The sequence below is a fragment of the Rhyacophila brunnea genome, unplaced genomic scaffold (genome assembly GCF_057557595.1).
Source record: "Rhyacophila brunnea isolate RB1 unplaced genomic scaffold, BYU_Rbru_1.0 scaffold_13, whole genome shotgun sequence".
Taxonomy (NCBI): Eukaryota; Metazoa; Arthropoda; class Insecta; order Trichoptera; family Rhyacophilidae; genus Rhyacophila; species Rhyacophila brunnea.
Window position 1 is genome coordinate 38,647,329 of NW_028232785.1, and position 17,625 is coordinate 38,664,953.

At 33.1% G+C, this 17,625-nt stretch overlaps 1 protein-coding gene across 1 annotated transcript in view; it reads right to left on the reverse strand.

Moving 5' to 3' along the window:
* Positions 1 to 1,155: 1,155 nt before the first annotated feature.
* Positions 1,156 to 17,625, reverse strand: part of LOC147077476 (uncharacterized) — a 195,976-nt gene continuing 179,506 nt past the window's right edge. Inside the window, exons 4-5 of the transcript XR_015069476.1 lie at positions 1,871 to 2,537; positions 1,156 to 1,785 (exon numbers count right to left, since the gene is read on the reverse strand). The gene's annotated coding sequence lies outside the window, so the exon portion shown is untranslated. The remainder of the gene's footprint in view (positions 1,786 to 1,870; positions 2,538 to 17,625) is intronic.

Below are 17,625 nucleotides of genomic sequence, written 5' to 3' on the forward strand. Positions count from 1 at the left end.
GATAATTGTTATATTATTTCTGTCGCTTTGGATTTTGTTTGATAAATATTGTTTTAAAAAAATGTATTCAGTTGAAAATGTCCATCTGAGGCGGACGAAACCGGTCCTAATCTGTTGATTAAAAGTCGAATTAGTAAAAAAAATGCGTTTTATTAAATAAAAACAACAATACAATGCAGTTCCACCGTTCCACAGTTAACAAAATAAAAGAAACCAAATTTTAATAATATCTTAATAATACTTACCTAATAATAAGATAGGGTCCTTTGACAAATTGACAATTTATAACTTTTTTTACAATTGTAAATTTACTGTGGACTTAAAATAAAAAAAATTTTTTTTCAATGTTTTCAGATACATATTTATTAATGAATACGGTTGAAATTGTAAATGATCAAAAAAAATACTAAAAGTTTACTTTTGACTTAACGGCCCACAAGCTAAGCGTAGGTCAAAACGGAGCTTTTATGGAATTTTCAGAGCATAACCCTGGACATTCCTTAAACGTTGTAGATAATATATTCATATAATTTTGAAGCCTTATTATCCTTTATATTTATTTTGAATATTTGATGACTGCATAAAGTATTTTTATTACATAAAATAGTATTCTTTTAAACCTCTCGCTCTGATGTTTTAGAATATAGTCATATTTCAATACGTCCATGTGAAGTGGTGTTAAAATTTTTTAGATTTATAAACTTTTAAACGCATTTTCAAAATTATGTTTAAAATTAATATCAATGTTATATATAGTGACATATTTACGATAAAAAAATATATTTTATAATCTTTTTGATCCCAAATTTGACAAGAATTAGGCATTTTGTTATTGAAAATGGGCACGATTAACACATTTGAAGATAATTCTAAAGATAATGATTATAAGTCTTTGACCATTCAAATGTGATAAACATTCTACGAATAATGTTAGTTTTATAATGATTATTGACCTAAGAATAAAGTAGTATTTTTTTGAAATACGCCTATATATTTCTTTTTGCATTTTCCAGTGACTAAGCTACAACATACGGCCATAGCCATAAATTCACAAACGATGCGTGTTTTTGTGATGTTTTATGGTACCTGACTGTATGTATAAGTAATTTTGTTAATCACATTTCACTTTTCATTTTTTCTTTCTTTTTTATTTTTACTTTCACATTTGGTTTTTCACCAGAATGAGTATTTTTATGCAATTTCATGCTACCAGATTTTATGGAAGAGTAATTATCATAATTGAGTAGCTTTTCACCAGATTGAGTCTTTTTCTCTATTTTAATGCTACTAGACGTTATGCATGATTAATTGCATTTATCACATTATACCTTTTCACCAGTATGAGTCATGTTGTGTCGTTTCATGTTACTAGACGTCGTGCATGAGTAATTGCATTTATCACAGTTAAATGGTTTTTCACCAGAATGTGTCATTTTGTGTGTTTTCATGCCACTAGACAGTCTGCATGAGTAAATGCATTTATCACACTTAAATGGCTTTTCACCAGAATGACTCATTTTGTGTGTTTTCATGTGACTTGGATGTGTGCACGAGTAATTGCACTTATCACATTTAATAGGTTTTTCACTGGAATGGGTCCTTTTATGCATTATCATGTGACTAGACGTTCTGCATGAGTAATTGCAAATATCACATTTAAATGGCTTTTCACCCGAATGAAGCATTTTGTGTGTTTTCATGTCATCTGATCGTTTGCATGAATAATTGCATATAACACATTTAAATGGCTTTTCACCAGAATGACTTATTTTGTGTCTTTTCATGCTACCAGACGCCGTGCATGAGTATTTGCACTTATCACAGTTAAATGGCTTTTCACCAGAATGAGTCATTTTGTGTATTGTCATGCTACCAGACGCCGTGCATGAGTATTTGCACTTATCACAGTTAAATGGCTTTTCACCAGAATGAGTCATTTTGTGTATTTTCATTCTACTTGAATGTCTGCACAAGTAGTTGCATATATCACATTTAAATGGTTTTTCACTAGAATGGGTAATTTTGTGTGTTTTCATGGTACTCGACGTTATGCATGAGTATTTGCAAATATTGCACTTGAGTGGCTTTTCATCAGAATATGTCATTTTGAGTGATTTCACGACGTGACCAGGTCGAAATCTTGAAAAATGACCATCGTCACATTTAACATGCCTTGCAACGGAATCGGTCGTTTTCACAATTGTGGTTTTGTGTATCGCTTTGTGAAGCAACATTAGGTCGAACGATGAAAAAATATCAAAACAGATACTGCACACAAAAATTTCTTTATGAAACGATTTTTTTTCCAGTTGTATAACAGCCACCAATAATTCTGTGTGTACTATATTCGATTGAAAAATATCACGTTTATTATTGCGACACGCGACATTCTTGTACCTTTCAACATGTTCCCCGAGATCTTTCTTCATGTTATGTGCCTCAATGTGTAGGTCTTCGCTAGATGCTTGTGGTTCAGTCACGTCCCAGGACGATATGACACTCGCAACATTGGCCTGTACAATGCTTCTAGCAATAATCTAAAAAAATATTTAAAATTATTAGTAAATTGATATTTTTAAATAACAGTGTATTATAAGTAAAAGATTCAGGTAGAAATACTATACCTAGACACGGTGTAAGTGAACGTTTTTATGTTACGTACGCGTGCCAAAATTTTCCAAATATAATCATTCGACTATCTGACGTGCCGAGCAGTTTTTTATTGGAAAAAATGAAAAAGTATTTTTAATAATTCTATTAAAAGAGGGTTAAAATTACAATGAGATATTCTATCATTCACCGTGTTTCTAGACGAAGGCATATCTTTTATTCTTCAAATATAATTTTCCTGTTTTCAGATTTTTCAAATAGGTCGTCGGAGTATTTTAACCACGCTTATTTTATAGATTCCCCATAACTGAACGGTTTTCCATTTTCACTGTCTGTCAGAATTAATACTACTAGCTCCACCAAGTTTTTGTTTCTTATTTGGGGCGCGCATTTTTGTTGGTACCAATTAAATTGTTTATTACTGTATTACTTAGCTTGGTTCTTTACACACAAAATGACACCAGAATTGCTGCAATCAAATCGAGGGCTTAGTGTCAAACAACACTATCTACAAAAGTGCAACTTTACAGGAGAGCCAAAAATCGTTATTTTCGATTCTTGTAACTCAACAAGGGAAATGTTTATTTCAAACCTAATGTTAATATTTTATAATTTATTGTGTATTGTACATTTATCTTGCTTATGATGACGTTAAAATTTATAGGGATAGTTTTAAAAAAATATGAAAACAAGGGTTACTTATGTAGTTAGCGTTAAACTTTACTGACGATTTAATAAGAAATTAGAAACGATTGACATAACGTTGTTTGACTATCATGTAGCCATAAATTTAAAATAACGCAATCTCAAAAAAAAAAAAAAAACACTTTTTTGTAGATAACGTTGTCTGACTTTAAGCACTCGAAATGAGGCATACTTTCGCTACAGTGGTCTCAAGCATTGTAAATCGACCAAAATCAGAAGTTCGCGGAGCGGCTTTCTCCGCCGCCTGATGATGTGAGTGCGATAATATTATGTGTCATGCATAAAGCATTAAGAGCGATATGTTTTATTGTATATTTGCTTAATGTTTTTTATACAGTACGATCTGTCATTTATGCACGAGTTTCGTGGGTTCTGTTTGCGCATCGATTGGTAAATACCATTGGTAAAAATAATAAAACAAACTGTAGAAAATACGCAGCTATGTCATCATTAATTTTTAATTGTATATTTTAGTACTTAAATTTATTTGTATCACTTTTTTGTATTTTTTTATTATTATATTAAGTAATATTTTTTTCTCTTTAAAACAGTCGCGTGCCGTAGGTTCACCATCACTGCTAAAGAATAATTATTGGTCGGCAGTAGGAGGCGCAGGAGAGGTAAGACCACTCGTTTTAGGCAAGTTTCCGAATGCTTAGGCTTGTACTTGAGTCGGCGTTGCGCGGAGTGATCGATCGATTAAAACCGACTGTGGTACTGGGTGGTGTAAATTGGTACATAATCTACGTATTTACTTAAATTTTTGTAGTCCCGAACATACTTCAATTTAAATCAAGCACAATCTTAAGAAGCTTGACATAATCATAATTATTAATAGATACTTACATAATTTTATAAAACGCGTTTCTTATCAGAAACTGTGCTTTTTCAGATTCCAACATGTACAAATTAATAATTGTAATGTCATTTAAATTGTCACTTTCTATAAACAATCACAATCACAATAACAATTATTATAAGGTACTAAAAAACTATTAAAATGTGAAATAAGCACACTGGTGTACGTATGAATTTTATCAAGAAATAAAAATGTATTGGATAGCTTATTATTTATAAAATAGAAATAGTTCCAAGTTTAGTATTTATTCAGAGTTCACAGCGATTAACTAAAAAATAACGGAGAATACTTCAAACGGTTCCTTGACTAAAATAGATTAACAAGATAAGACTTAAAGATTAAAACCACACTTAACACTAGAAACGAATTTTGATAGTGTAAAGTGCTTAGTTTCAAAATAGAGAGCCCGTATGATCATAAGGGTCAGAACTAATCATACTATGCTGACTAGCCATAAGAATGAGATAAAAATTACGGAGTTAACATAATATATTATGGTTAAATCCCATTCCGTCTACATAGCGCTTGCGGCGTCCAGTCAATGGGCAGCGCCATCTGTGGGTCTCTTGTCGCCGGTACAGATAGACTTTACTACGAAAATATAATCCGAAAACACGACACGATTTTCATTTATTTTATTTCGCGAACCGATTATAAACGATTGCTTTAGTTGATTTCGAAAAATGGATCTGACAATTATTGGCGACCTCCAAGGTAGTGCAATTTGATATATCACGATTATTTCCTGTAAAACTTCGTGGAGTCACTGGTTTATGCTGATAAAACCAATGGAAGCCAATATTGTTCCAGCAGTGCTCGAATAAATGACATCCAAATTGGGTGACCAAAATTTTCTTCGTTGCGAACAACTGCGGTGATCATATAAATTTTAATACCATGTAGATGTGGATGTTTCAAATATTAAAAAAAGTGTCTAAAAGTTGTATTATTAGTGAACCTATAAATGAACGTACCTGGTCTACTGGGCTGTATTGGCGATCGGAGGAGCCGGGTTGAGGATTATCATTATTGATTTGGCGAATTGCATCGTCAACAAATTCTTGTTTGATGATGACACCCTCATTATGATTCTCCGACCTTATATTGATCAGGCTGTCTTCACACTCCTGAAAAAAACAACATGATTAATAATATTATGTAACAGTATCACCATTATGATCAGCCAGAGTCAATCCATTTCTGGATAAGACCTGCCACAGCTGCATCCTCTGCTTTCAGTGGCCACCAATGTACGACTGCATTTGGCAAGTGAATGTATACTCACCGAAAGACATTCCAGCTAACTGCAGCGTACTTTAATCTGCCTTTTTGTAAACATATAGCACATTAAGATCTATAGGATCGTAACTGCAAATCACATGATCTTGAGCAATTGGCACAGCGAGGCATGGAGAGGTGTATGTTGGGCATCATGCGAAAGGACCGTTAGAAAAACGAATGGGTTAGGAAGCAGACAAGAGTACGCGTTGTAATAGACGTTGCCAAACAGCTGAAATGGAGATGGGCTAGGCACATTGCTCGCCGAATAGACGGCCGCTGGACAAATGCCGTCATCCAGTGGTACCCAAGGGGTACGAAACGGCCACAGGATCGCCCTAAAAGCCGCTGGATTGACGAACTGGTAAAGTTCGGCTAAAATACGTGGCAGCGAATGACACAGGACCGAGAGAGTTGGAAGAAGGTTGGCGAGGCCTTCATCCAGCAGTAGATGATGATGATTATCAAATGTACTAGTGGGTGATCAATCCATTCTCAAGATTCGACGGTACACACCTGACATTAATAGAGGAGGACATTTGAATAGATCTAAAAAACGATCCTAAGCACACAGCCTCATTTTCTGAGCTAGAGTTGTCAGGATTTTGGATATCGTTTTGGCGTCAATATCCTCAATTAGCTACAGCAGCCATTAAATCTCTGTTGCCGTTTGGATCGTCGTATCTTTGCGAAATTGGTTTTACAGCACTCGTGGAAATGAAATCGTAAAACTAGAACAGTTACAAATGGTAGATGTGGAGTTACGTGTTTGTTTATCTAATTTAGAGCCGCATTTTACAGAATTCTTTCTAAAATACAGTTGCCCTTTTCTCACTTATACAATTATTACCACCTGTGTACATATAATATGTTCATAAAAAATTGACCTACCCACACTATGATTTCTTTCATTCATATTAATAAGGAACATTTCCTTTTTAAGGCATTTTGTGTGCCGCGGAACAAATCCCATTCACAAGTGTGCCGTGAAGTAAAAACGTTTGGCAAACACTGCTGTAGGTACTCACAGCACCGGGATTTATTATGCAACAAATTAATTCGATCCACTTAATCAGACATATTAATGAATGTCAATAATAAAACACCAATGTACTAATAAAAATAACAGGCAGTCTTTTTCACAAATCTACTATCCTAAAACAAGGCACCGAAGGAGTGTAAAATCCAAACAATTGATCGTTACGTTACATTTATATAAAACATATTCTTACAAAATACAATTTGTATCCAATGATATAATAATAACGGAGACTAATATAAATGATCGCATACAAGCACGATGTGAATTACACAATATTTACCTATTTAAAATATTAATGAAATATTGTATAGATAGGTAAGTAGGTACCTGATTTATTGGCTCGCTTTTTGAATATGAGCAGCCAGGTTGCGGATCACTGTCTTCGGTAAATTCTTCTTTGAAATCAACTCGGAGAGAATCAATCTCAGTTTTAATACCAGCACAGCTTGTTACAGGGCTCTGAAAAACAAGACAGAAGGTATTTTATAATACGTGTTTACACCTATATATTATTATGCGTTGTGCGCAAACACACGGACGTTTCTGTATGAGCACTCTATAAACAATGTCAGGTCATCCATAGACATCGGGAGGGGTGAAAAGCAGGACCAGTCGTGTAATGTATTGGCTTCCTTCTTCAGTGGGCAATGGCTGTTCTCGTTATGATTGAGGAAATGCTGACGATCATGTTCATACCATTGTTTTGTTTAGACAACAAAACATACATTTTATTAAATTGAGTCACCGTGTCAAGTGTGTATTTTTAATATAAGTAGTTGCCCGGAAATACTTTTCAGTATTGCGGCAACACTTTTCTAACATTACCTTGAATGGATCATGTCTGTCACGTAACACGTGGCTTTTGGAATATATACCCTTAACATGGATGTAAAGCAAGAATGTGATGGAGAAAACTCCGATATAGAAGGCAAGCCTTTGTTTGATACGGTGACTAGCCATTCAAACAACCCGGACCCTCGCTTTCATATAACGCAAGAGATTGCGGACGTTTCAAGTTGCAATTTCGAGGTTAGCTTTTGGAAACTAAATTCATTTACAATCACTTTAGATTAAGAATAATAACGATAAGTCTACTATTATAATAATATATTGCTTTTTTACAAACTATGTAAGGACATTCGATGACATTAAACTTTGTTTCAAAATAATACGTCTTGATTAAGCAATTTGACAGCTACGATACATCTGTGATATTATAGGTTAGGTTATCTACTTAATCATGTTAAATATAATTATTATACATTGTTATATGGATGTTACGAGAACTGAAACTGGTTGTACTGTGTTTACAAAGTATAATAATTGCTTCTTTCAGTGCCTATTGGCTGACCTCTGCAATATAAAATCTGAGACAGATGATCAACAAGCCGTCGTCAAGCGCGAGATTATTGAAGATGCTTCACACCCAATATATGGCGATGAATACCCTCAACCGGGTTGCTCGCATTCAGATTACAGGCCAATTGTAAGTAGACAAAATGTGTCTTCTTATATAGAAGGTTGGAATTTGCAAATGCATCTTTGAAACTCATTACACCATTATTAATTCGCTCCAACTTTTTTCATTTGTTGGTTTTAGCTTACACTAATAATGTATTAATACAATATATGTGTAGATTTGTACATCTTTCGTTAAATCGTGAGTATTTAGTTATGATAATTCATACATCACAATCATTCGAATGTAACGCAATTTTTAATGTAAATAGGTATCTTAAATTGCGATCCACTGTACGTTAAATTAATCTCCCGCGAGTGCCTTTAAGTCATGCAAGGTAAGATATGTAACATAAAAAACGTTAATTTGTTCTAGTGCTCTACGCCGAATGTGCGAAATTGACTATTAGATGAAATGGGCAAAATTTTGGCTAATTCATGTTATAATCAAGCCTGTTGCCTTATTCATGAATTAGGTAAATTATCTGCCGACTACGTTAATTCGCCAGGGTATGGAATTCTTAAACTGTCAACATGACAGTAGAAAAAGTAAATTTAATACGGATGGTTTTATTAGTTACAATTGGACATAATATATTATTATTAGGTTACGTTAGTTTAGTTTAGGTTAGGTCTTGTAATTCTGAACTCAACTGAATGTCCAATTTGAGGTTAGCTAACAAATGTCGACAAACTATCGCAAACATACAATCGACCATTGCACGATTGATACCCAAGCACGAATCAAATCGCGAAAATACCTTTTAATAAAATTCTTCCGTTATCATATTATAGTTCTAGATTTTTTTTGCGCATAGTAAATGGATATGAACGTCATTGTAGTTATTGATTGGTATATTTTTATATCATAATCAATACCATTTGACATATTTGGTTAGTTTGATTAGTTGCAAAAAACACCACCGGAGCGCGACCATCTATTTTGACAATAGATAATATACGTAAATTTTGACCAATGCATGAGCATTTGACACATTTAGTTTATTGAACATTATATAATTTAGAAAAACACTTTCTGAGAGAGTATATTATAATCAATAGAAATAATCTTTTTTGAAAAAAGTAAGCCACCCGGCCGGGAATCGAACCCTGCATCTCCACGGGTAAACGCCCCAATCGTCACATTTATCCAATATGCTACGGTGTGACATACTAATAGCGACAAATTTTAACTATTGGTCACTTTAATACCTACTCATCAGCGCTTTTTGAAATCAAGCTACTTTGGCAATCGATTTTTGTTTATTAAATCAAAGTAGGTAACTATTTACTATTACTTTAGATCACTAACCGACGTCGTGGAATTTCTCCAATATTTTTTAAAAGTAACTACTTTCACTTGCTAATAATTTATAATTAACCATTTCTTTTATTCAAACAAATAATTCACAAGATTTAAGAATATATCATTCTGATTATTGAACATTATACATTTTAAAAAACACTTTCTAAAAGAGTATATTACAACCAATAGAAAAAATCTTTTTTTGAAAAAATTAAGCCACTCGGCCGGGAATCGAAACCTGCATCTCCACGGGTAAACGTCCCAATCGTCGCATTTATCCAATATGCATATCAATATCCGTTATTTTAACGAATAAAACTCACGTTCAGTATAAAGATATTTATTGTTAATGGTACTACTATTATTCCATGGTCAAGGTCACATATTTTGTATTTTGTATAATATAGTTCTTAGAAAAACTGTAAAAAAAAATATAGTTTATATTTATAATTAAACGAACTTATTCGTAGAATTTTATTGACTATTAAAGTCCAAATTTGTTTATATATATTTATTTATTTAATTTTTATTAACTTATAAAAGTCCTAATAATGTCTTAATATTATAGAGACGCTAATTAGAAAGTTGGAGAACCGCACACGTAATTAGGATGTAGTCGCGGCTTCTCACAAGGTTTGACCAGAAAAAGAAGAGATACGCTGGGCGGATTAATGTTTTACCTATCAAATAGTTACATCTTGAATAAAAGAAGTTAATAGTTTACATACATGATGATCCCTTAGCTCATAGACTGGACTTGTAAGGTTGTACCTTTTAACTTTATAGTTAAATCGTCCAGTTTTGAGCTTTACAAACTAAGATTTTTCATCTCTACTTATGTTCGGACATACTCGTCTAAATGATAGATACAAAGTTATAAAGGCTTAAGGTTATCTTAGTCTATTAGTTAATATTATTATGTTCGCCTTCTATCTATGTTTATATATATCAATTATGGCATCACAAATAATTAATCTGCAAGGAAATTTTGATTAATTCAGTTTTAGCATTACGGTATTATCTCGCTCACTCGTATCGAGTTTATCTATAGAAAATTGCCCACCTAGTGTGTGCTCTTTCCGCTCACTGCACCTTATACTTCAAACAAATCGTGTGTGGAAAATTGTGCCGAGCGCTGGCTCTGTCTGACATACGGAGTTATATAGCAATTATACGAAGGAGAGCTTGCACTATATTATTAAATGTACGTAAATTTGCATAATAATAATGCATATTTAAAAGATGCTGCTTTTTACATGATTCTATAGAACAACTTGGGATTCTGATACGTCATTTGATTATAATATAATGGCAATCATATAATGATTATTAATTTAATCGATTCTATACATCGTGTAATGGCATATTTAATTTGCTCGTTGATCTTATGTTAACAATACAATTAAACATTTAAATACATATTAATTCGTTATGCATACTAGTAATACCTTTACATTTATTTAATTAATCCTATATACTAAATCTATAATACTTACCGCTTAGGTCGACTCTTGGCATCCACAGCCTATCCTGTTTAGTTGTTAAACCGGTCAGTATAATATATATCGGTCAGTATATGTGTGGTTTACGGCTTTTTATTTAGCGACAGGATTGATTATAAGGCTGAAATATGCAGTTATATCGTCAAAATTTCACCTCCACGAACACCAACTGAAGGTCAGTGCTATTGTGCTGGTGTCACTACCTCCAACGACACTATTGTCAGTTTACTCTCACTTCGTTATATAATAATGTCTGTAGATGCTGAAAAGCAAAGTGAAAAAAAAAACAAATGGAATATTATAACACGTAACAATTGATAATATTGAATTTTTTTTCTAGGTTTCTACCAAGGCATTTTTTACAGAGCATCACGATACAGGCGACAGTCAAAAATCCTCAGATGATGGAATTCAGGATAGAATGATGCAGTATTCAGATGTCACGATAGATGAGAAAGACATTAAAAAAGAAATCTTAGAACAAGATACGCCGAAGGAACTTCGCCTTATTCTAAGAAGAATAATCCATTTCTCACACAATTTAATTTGCTGCATTTGTAGCGCAGTTTTTGGTAGCAGAAGTGCTCTAAAAACTCACAAAATTGCTCACATGGACGTGATTGATGATCAAAATCAAGTCATCGTATTTTCTCAACATTGTAATATTAAAGCAAATAAAAATGTAAGTACTGGTGAAAAACCTTGCTCGCAACTTGGTAATCTTAAAATACATAAAATGACATATCACACTGGTGAAAAACCGTTTAAATGCAATGTATGTTCATATAAATCCTCAACTTCTAGTCAGCTCAAAAGACATAAAATGACGCATACTGCTGAAAAACCTTATAAATGCAATATATGTTCATACAGATGCTCGCAGCTTGGTGATCTTAAAAAACATAAAATGACACATACTGGTGAAAAACCCTTTAAATGCAATGTATGTTCATATAAATCGTCGACATCTAGTTATCTCAAAAGACATCAAATGACACATACAGGTGAAAAACCTTATGAATGCAGTGTATGTTCATATAGATGCTCGCGACTTGATGATCTTAAAATACATAAAATGGCACATACTGGTGAAAAACCATTTAAATGCAATGTATGTTCTTATAAAACCTCGAGATCTAGTCATCTCAATAGACATAAAATGACACATCCTGGTGAAAAAACCTTATAAATGCAGTGTATGTTCATATACATGCTCGCGACATGGTGATCTTAAGATACATAAAATGACACATACTGGCGAATAACCCTTTAAATGCAATGTATGTTCATATAAATCCTCGACACCGTGTCGGCTCGAAACACATAAAATGACACAAACTGGTGAAAAACCTTATAAATGCAATGTATGTTCCTATAGATCCTCGACATCTAGTCGTTTCAAATTACATAAAATGACACATACTGGTGAAAAACCTTATAAATGCAATGTATATTCATATAAGTGCTCGCGACTTGGTGGTCTTAAGATACATTAAATGACACACACAGGTGAAAAACCCTTTAAATGCAATGTATGTTCCCATAAATCCTTGACATCTAGTCAGCTTAAAAGTTATAAAATGACACACACAGGTGAAAAACCCTTTAAATACAATGTATCTTCATATAAATCCTCGACACTTAGTCAGCTCAAAATACATAAAATAACACATACTGGTGAAAAACCTTATAAATGCAATGTATGTTCATATAAATGCTCGCGACTTGATGATCTTAAAAAACATAATATGAATATACTGGTGAAAACCCCTTTAAATGCAATGTATGTTCATATAAATCCTCGACACCTAGTCAGCTCAAAACACATTAATTAACACATACTGGTAAAAAAAAAACCTTATGAATGCAATGTATGGTCATCTAGATGTTCGGAACTTGGTCATCGTAAGTCACATAAAATCACACATTCTGGTGGAAAACCTTATAAATGTAATCTCTGTTCATGTTGATGCTCGCAACTTAGTGATCTTAAAAAACATAAAATCACACCTACTAGTAAAAAACCTTATAAATGCAATGTGTTTTCATTTGGATACTCGCGACTTGTTCATCTCAAAACACATAACTTACACATACTGGTGAAACCTCGTAATGCAATGTATGTTTATATAAATGCTCGCATCTTGGTGATCATAAGAAACATAAAATGACATACCGGTGAAAAACCTTATAAATGCAATGTACGTTTATATAGAATGATGCTCGACATCTAGTAGTCTTAAAAACATACAAAGACATATTATTAGTGTTATAGCATTCTAATTATATGGTATCGTATGTTCGTGTAGATACCCGCTATTTTATCCATTATTTTGTATTTATGTTATGTCGTTTATGAAGACGTACTTCTAATGCAGTCTATCAAAGATCATGTTGGTAGTATTGGCCACTCGTATTTATGTGACAAATTGGTATTTGTGGCATAGCATCTGAGTGTATTGACACTAGGGGATCCAATCACGGGTTCCCTCCCGGACAATTTTCGATACCTTTGAATTCCGTGATTAGTGAACATTATCCCGAATCTTTCGGGGTCGATTTTTTCATCAATCACAAACAATTGGTATGTGTAAAAAATCATTATGTTAGTGACGTGTATGTACCTGCATACGTAACACGTGGAATCGCGGTTTGCTCGCGGATAATAAATAACTATAGACGTTATGACCTATTGTTGTAGATTGTGAAGATAAAGCGTCTATTATTTATATGTATAAGGTTGCTTCGTGTGTGTGATAATATAATGTTCGGGGGCACGATGAAATGAGACACAGTTTTAATATGGATATTTTTATATTATCTTAAAACATTTAAGATTAACACGGAGCTAAAATAAGACTGTCACATTGTTTTTATATTTTGTTACTGAAGGTTACATTTTGATTTTGAATATGATATCGAAACTTTATGCGGAGTTGCTCGAATAATTGACTGTACTGTTGAAGGCTGGATTTGCAACTGAGTTGGTGACTCGTTTCATTATTATTGTCTATGGTCGATCAATAACCATAGACAACAACTTGACATTTGAAGAGTGAAAATATAAAACCTCTACATAGCCATTCTTGCTGCTATACGTAATTGTAACAGCATTAGAATAACAATAAATCCGATTATTAACAACCAGTTAGACGTCACTGAAGTCATGTCACGCAAGCAGAGATAATTACTACATTTAAATAGCATGTTAATTTTATCAAATAGCCACTTCACCGTTACGCGCTTGATGCGTCCAATGATTTAAACCTATGTAAATCCAAGATTCCATTCTGGTTAGTTTTAAGTAAACTAGGTTCACACGTCATAATCTTTGAATACTTATATTTCTGTAAGGGTATAATTGACCTTACAGAATAACCTAAATGTCATCATAACTCTTCAGAATTTCAATCATACTTTTATATTTTAAAAATATTATATTTACTATCAAAAAAAATACCAATCCCGAGATAGTCAAATTGTAATCGCGGGTTCAAAATTTTAGCTCGGGATATGATTCCCTAATTGACACATAGGAATGACGACATTTTTTTTTACTTTATAACTAACATTTGTAATTATTTTGCAAGTGCATGAATCGTGGTTAAGTTGGTAAACTCCACAAAAATATTAATATCGTTCAGTTTCCATTCCATTTTTTTACATGCGCAACAGTGGCAGTATTTTATTATCTTTGTGATTATGTACTTACTTGAGTGCAGTAATAAATGGTTTTGCACAAATTACCATAATTTTCAACTAAATAATAATGATGTGTAGTATTTATTATTGGATGCTTCTGTAATCAATAAATATAGTGACGGATTGTCTTTCTATACACCCAGCATATTGGAAAATAATATTGTTATAGAAATATGTAGTGTAAAATTCTTGTATCTAATTTATTTATTTATACTATATCTCAAGTAGAATTTTTTTATCAACTTTGTAGGTACATGTCTAACTAGAGTGTACTTAGTAGTACCTAATCACCTAGAATTATTTTAAATGCCAACATTGAAAAGATCTGATGCTACATTCATAATAACTATAGGTAGTGTTACGTTCCTGGACTTTGGTCTTATACCATTATCCATCCTTGAGTAATTAATTAGCGTAAACTTGTTCCCTGACCTTGTAGTCAAAAGGCTTTAAACATAATATGATCGATTTTCTTCCTCAGATAAAAGTCCTATTTCTTGCGTATCGAGCTGGTATACGAGGCGTAGAAGTAAACGGTAACACAGGGTGAAAGATGAGGGAAGTGCTTGTCTAGTAATAATATTGGATAATTTTATAATATGTCTAGCGATAAAATATGGAAATTTTGTCTACATAATATAAGCTAATTAATAAACATAAAAGTATAACGTAGATGATTACATGATAGTGCTAACAGAAAGAAGGAGATGAAAGCTACAGTAAATCAGTAGGTTATAAGAATTATATTATAATAATGTTTGATTTGGTATTGTTTTGAATTGTAAATAAACATCATTATGTAAATAGACATGTGTATTAAGATAAGAACCCAATATTCATTATTATTAAGATTTGTACTTAGACAATGTTGGAAATATTTGTAGATATAAGATTTTATGTATTCGGATAATAATTTTGATGTCAACTGTTAACCTATTAGAAGCAGAGTTACGCGGAGTAATTTATCTCTGTAAAAGGCGCCGGTTCTCGCGGGAAGGGCGGTTAGAGCCTCAGACTGAGATGCACGTAATATGACCTCAACGGTTTGTTACGCAAAATATTGTATTAATTATCCGGATAAATTAAAGTCATCGCTAGGTGTTTAAGTGATAGCTCAAATGTAATAATAATTATTATAAAATAAGAACAATAAGGAATGTAATTCAAAGCAATAAAAATTGTAAAGAGTAATTCGGATTGTGTTATAAAACATTAATTAGGTACCTAAAAATAAGAAATAGGTATTCAGAACCTTGTTATAAAGTATTTTTATAAAGTCATAAATTAATATTAAGACGCAAGTGTAAAGGAATATTATAAACATAACTGATGAACACAATATACGAAGTAAAGCTAATCCTGGTGTTTCATTTAATTCTGGACCCGTGTTCCTTTATAGCACTAAATTACAAAAGTTGAAACAAACAATTTATTTGACACCCCAAGTGCACACCAACACCCTGAGCTAGCTTCGAACTTGAGGGAAGGTACATCAGTAGGTACGTTACGTTCTGGTATATTGAAACAAAGCCGAGACGTTAAATAAGAAGAGAGTTAGGCTCTCTATATGTGGCTGTACCTGGGACCACGAAGATATCCTGGGCTGATCACATTACTAATGTGAAGTTTTTAACAGCAGCAAATAAGACAAAATAACTGATAGGTAAGTAAAACAATTAAGCACAGAAAAGCTGTATATTTTGACCATATTTACCTCAATGAGAAGAATGATTTGACTACTACTCTTGTTTTCTGTTGCTCAGTTTATTGAGGAATGCATAGAATCAATCTCGTTTGTGTATGACCTACAACCAAGTAATCGTGGGTAATAGTCGCTAGGTAAGTTACTAAACATTGGGTAAAACTACTCGAATGGAATAGTATAAAACTTATATCCATTAGAATTTATACACTTATATTACATATTATAGATTAAATTTTAATCGGGGTTAAATATATTTGAAAAAGGGATACACAAACATTTGTCAGTATTAAATTCTAGTATTTAAATTGCCTATATTAAGTTGTACTATTCACTCTCTCGGGTGGTTTAATAATGTATTATTAACACAGCTTAACACTAAGGGGTACATAAGGACAACTCAATCCCTTTCTTGACTATTTGGGTCGTCGATATTAATACACGTGGTTATAATAAGCTCCTAGTAATTAAATATTAGTTGTTTCCAAGATCCAAAACGTGTGACGTGTGCGCCTCCGACAACTAAAGTGAGGACAGGGGAGTAAGGTCATGTTAACGCGCGTTTCAAAGCATGTACCGAATTGAAAAGAAAACAACATTTTTTTTCGACAATAATATCGGGTTTTCCGGTGTAGTGCCGGTTCGAAGCCTGCTTTTGATGCGCATTTGAATAATTTCCGACTGACTCTCAACATATTATTCAAATGACGCCAGGGGCAGGGGTAGTAAAAATTTCTAGGCAATCTGACGGTAAATTTGTCGTTGCTTGGACCGGGGTGACCCCCTTAAGGGACTTAAGGGAGATAATCTTGCCAGCAGGTAGGTTTTGTTTTAAATCTAAGGGACTTATTTACTTTAAAGATAATATTTATTTGTGGGACAGAGGCTGTGATCTAGCGGGGTCGAGTAGTATGATTGAAATTACTTAGATATTTGATATTATATTGGTTATTAAAATTTCAAATTTATTTATTATACATGCAAGTAATGAACATGACAAATTATAAATTCAATACGTTCACATGACATAAACAATAAGTGTAAACAATATTGAAATAAAAATACAGGGTGATATATTTATAAGTGAATAATGAGAGTACATGGAAGCACAGCCGAGTGAACTAGATTGATAGACCATATCTTAAAAACACATAAACAACGCCCACCTAAACTCAAATCATGCAAGCGGAATATATCAATATCATATTATTGTCGGCCAGTGGCGCACCCAGGATTTAATATTGGGGGGGGGGGCAAGGAGGAGAATGTTATATAGTCCTATATGCTCTTTTTCTTCTTCACAGCCTAATTTCTCGTTTATCAGTCTTTTGTCTATTGCACTCGGTGTACCTACACCATGGTCCCCACATCAGGCTAGGATATTTGGGGGCCCCCCTACCTACCGCTTAGATTAAAGGCAGTGTGAAACAATACATTAACGTTTTTCAAATTGTGTTTTAG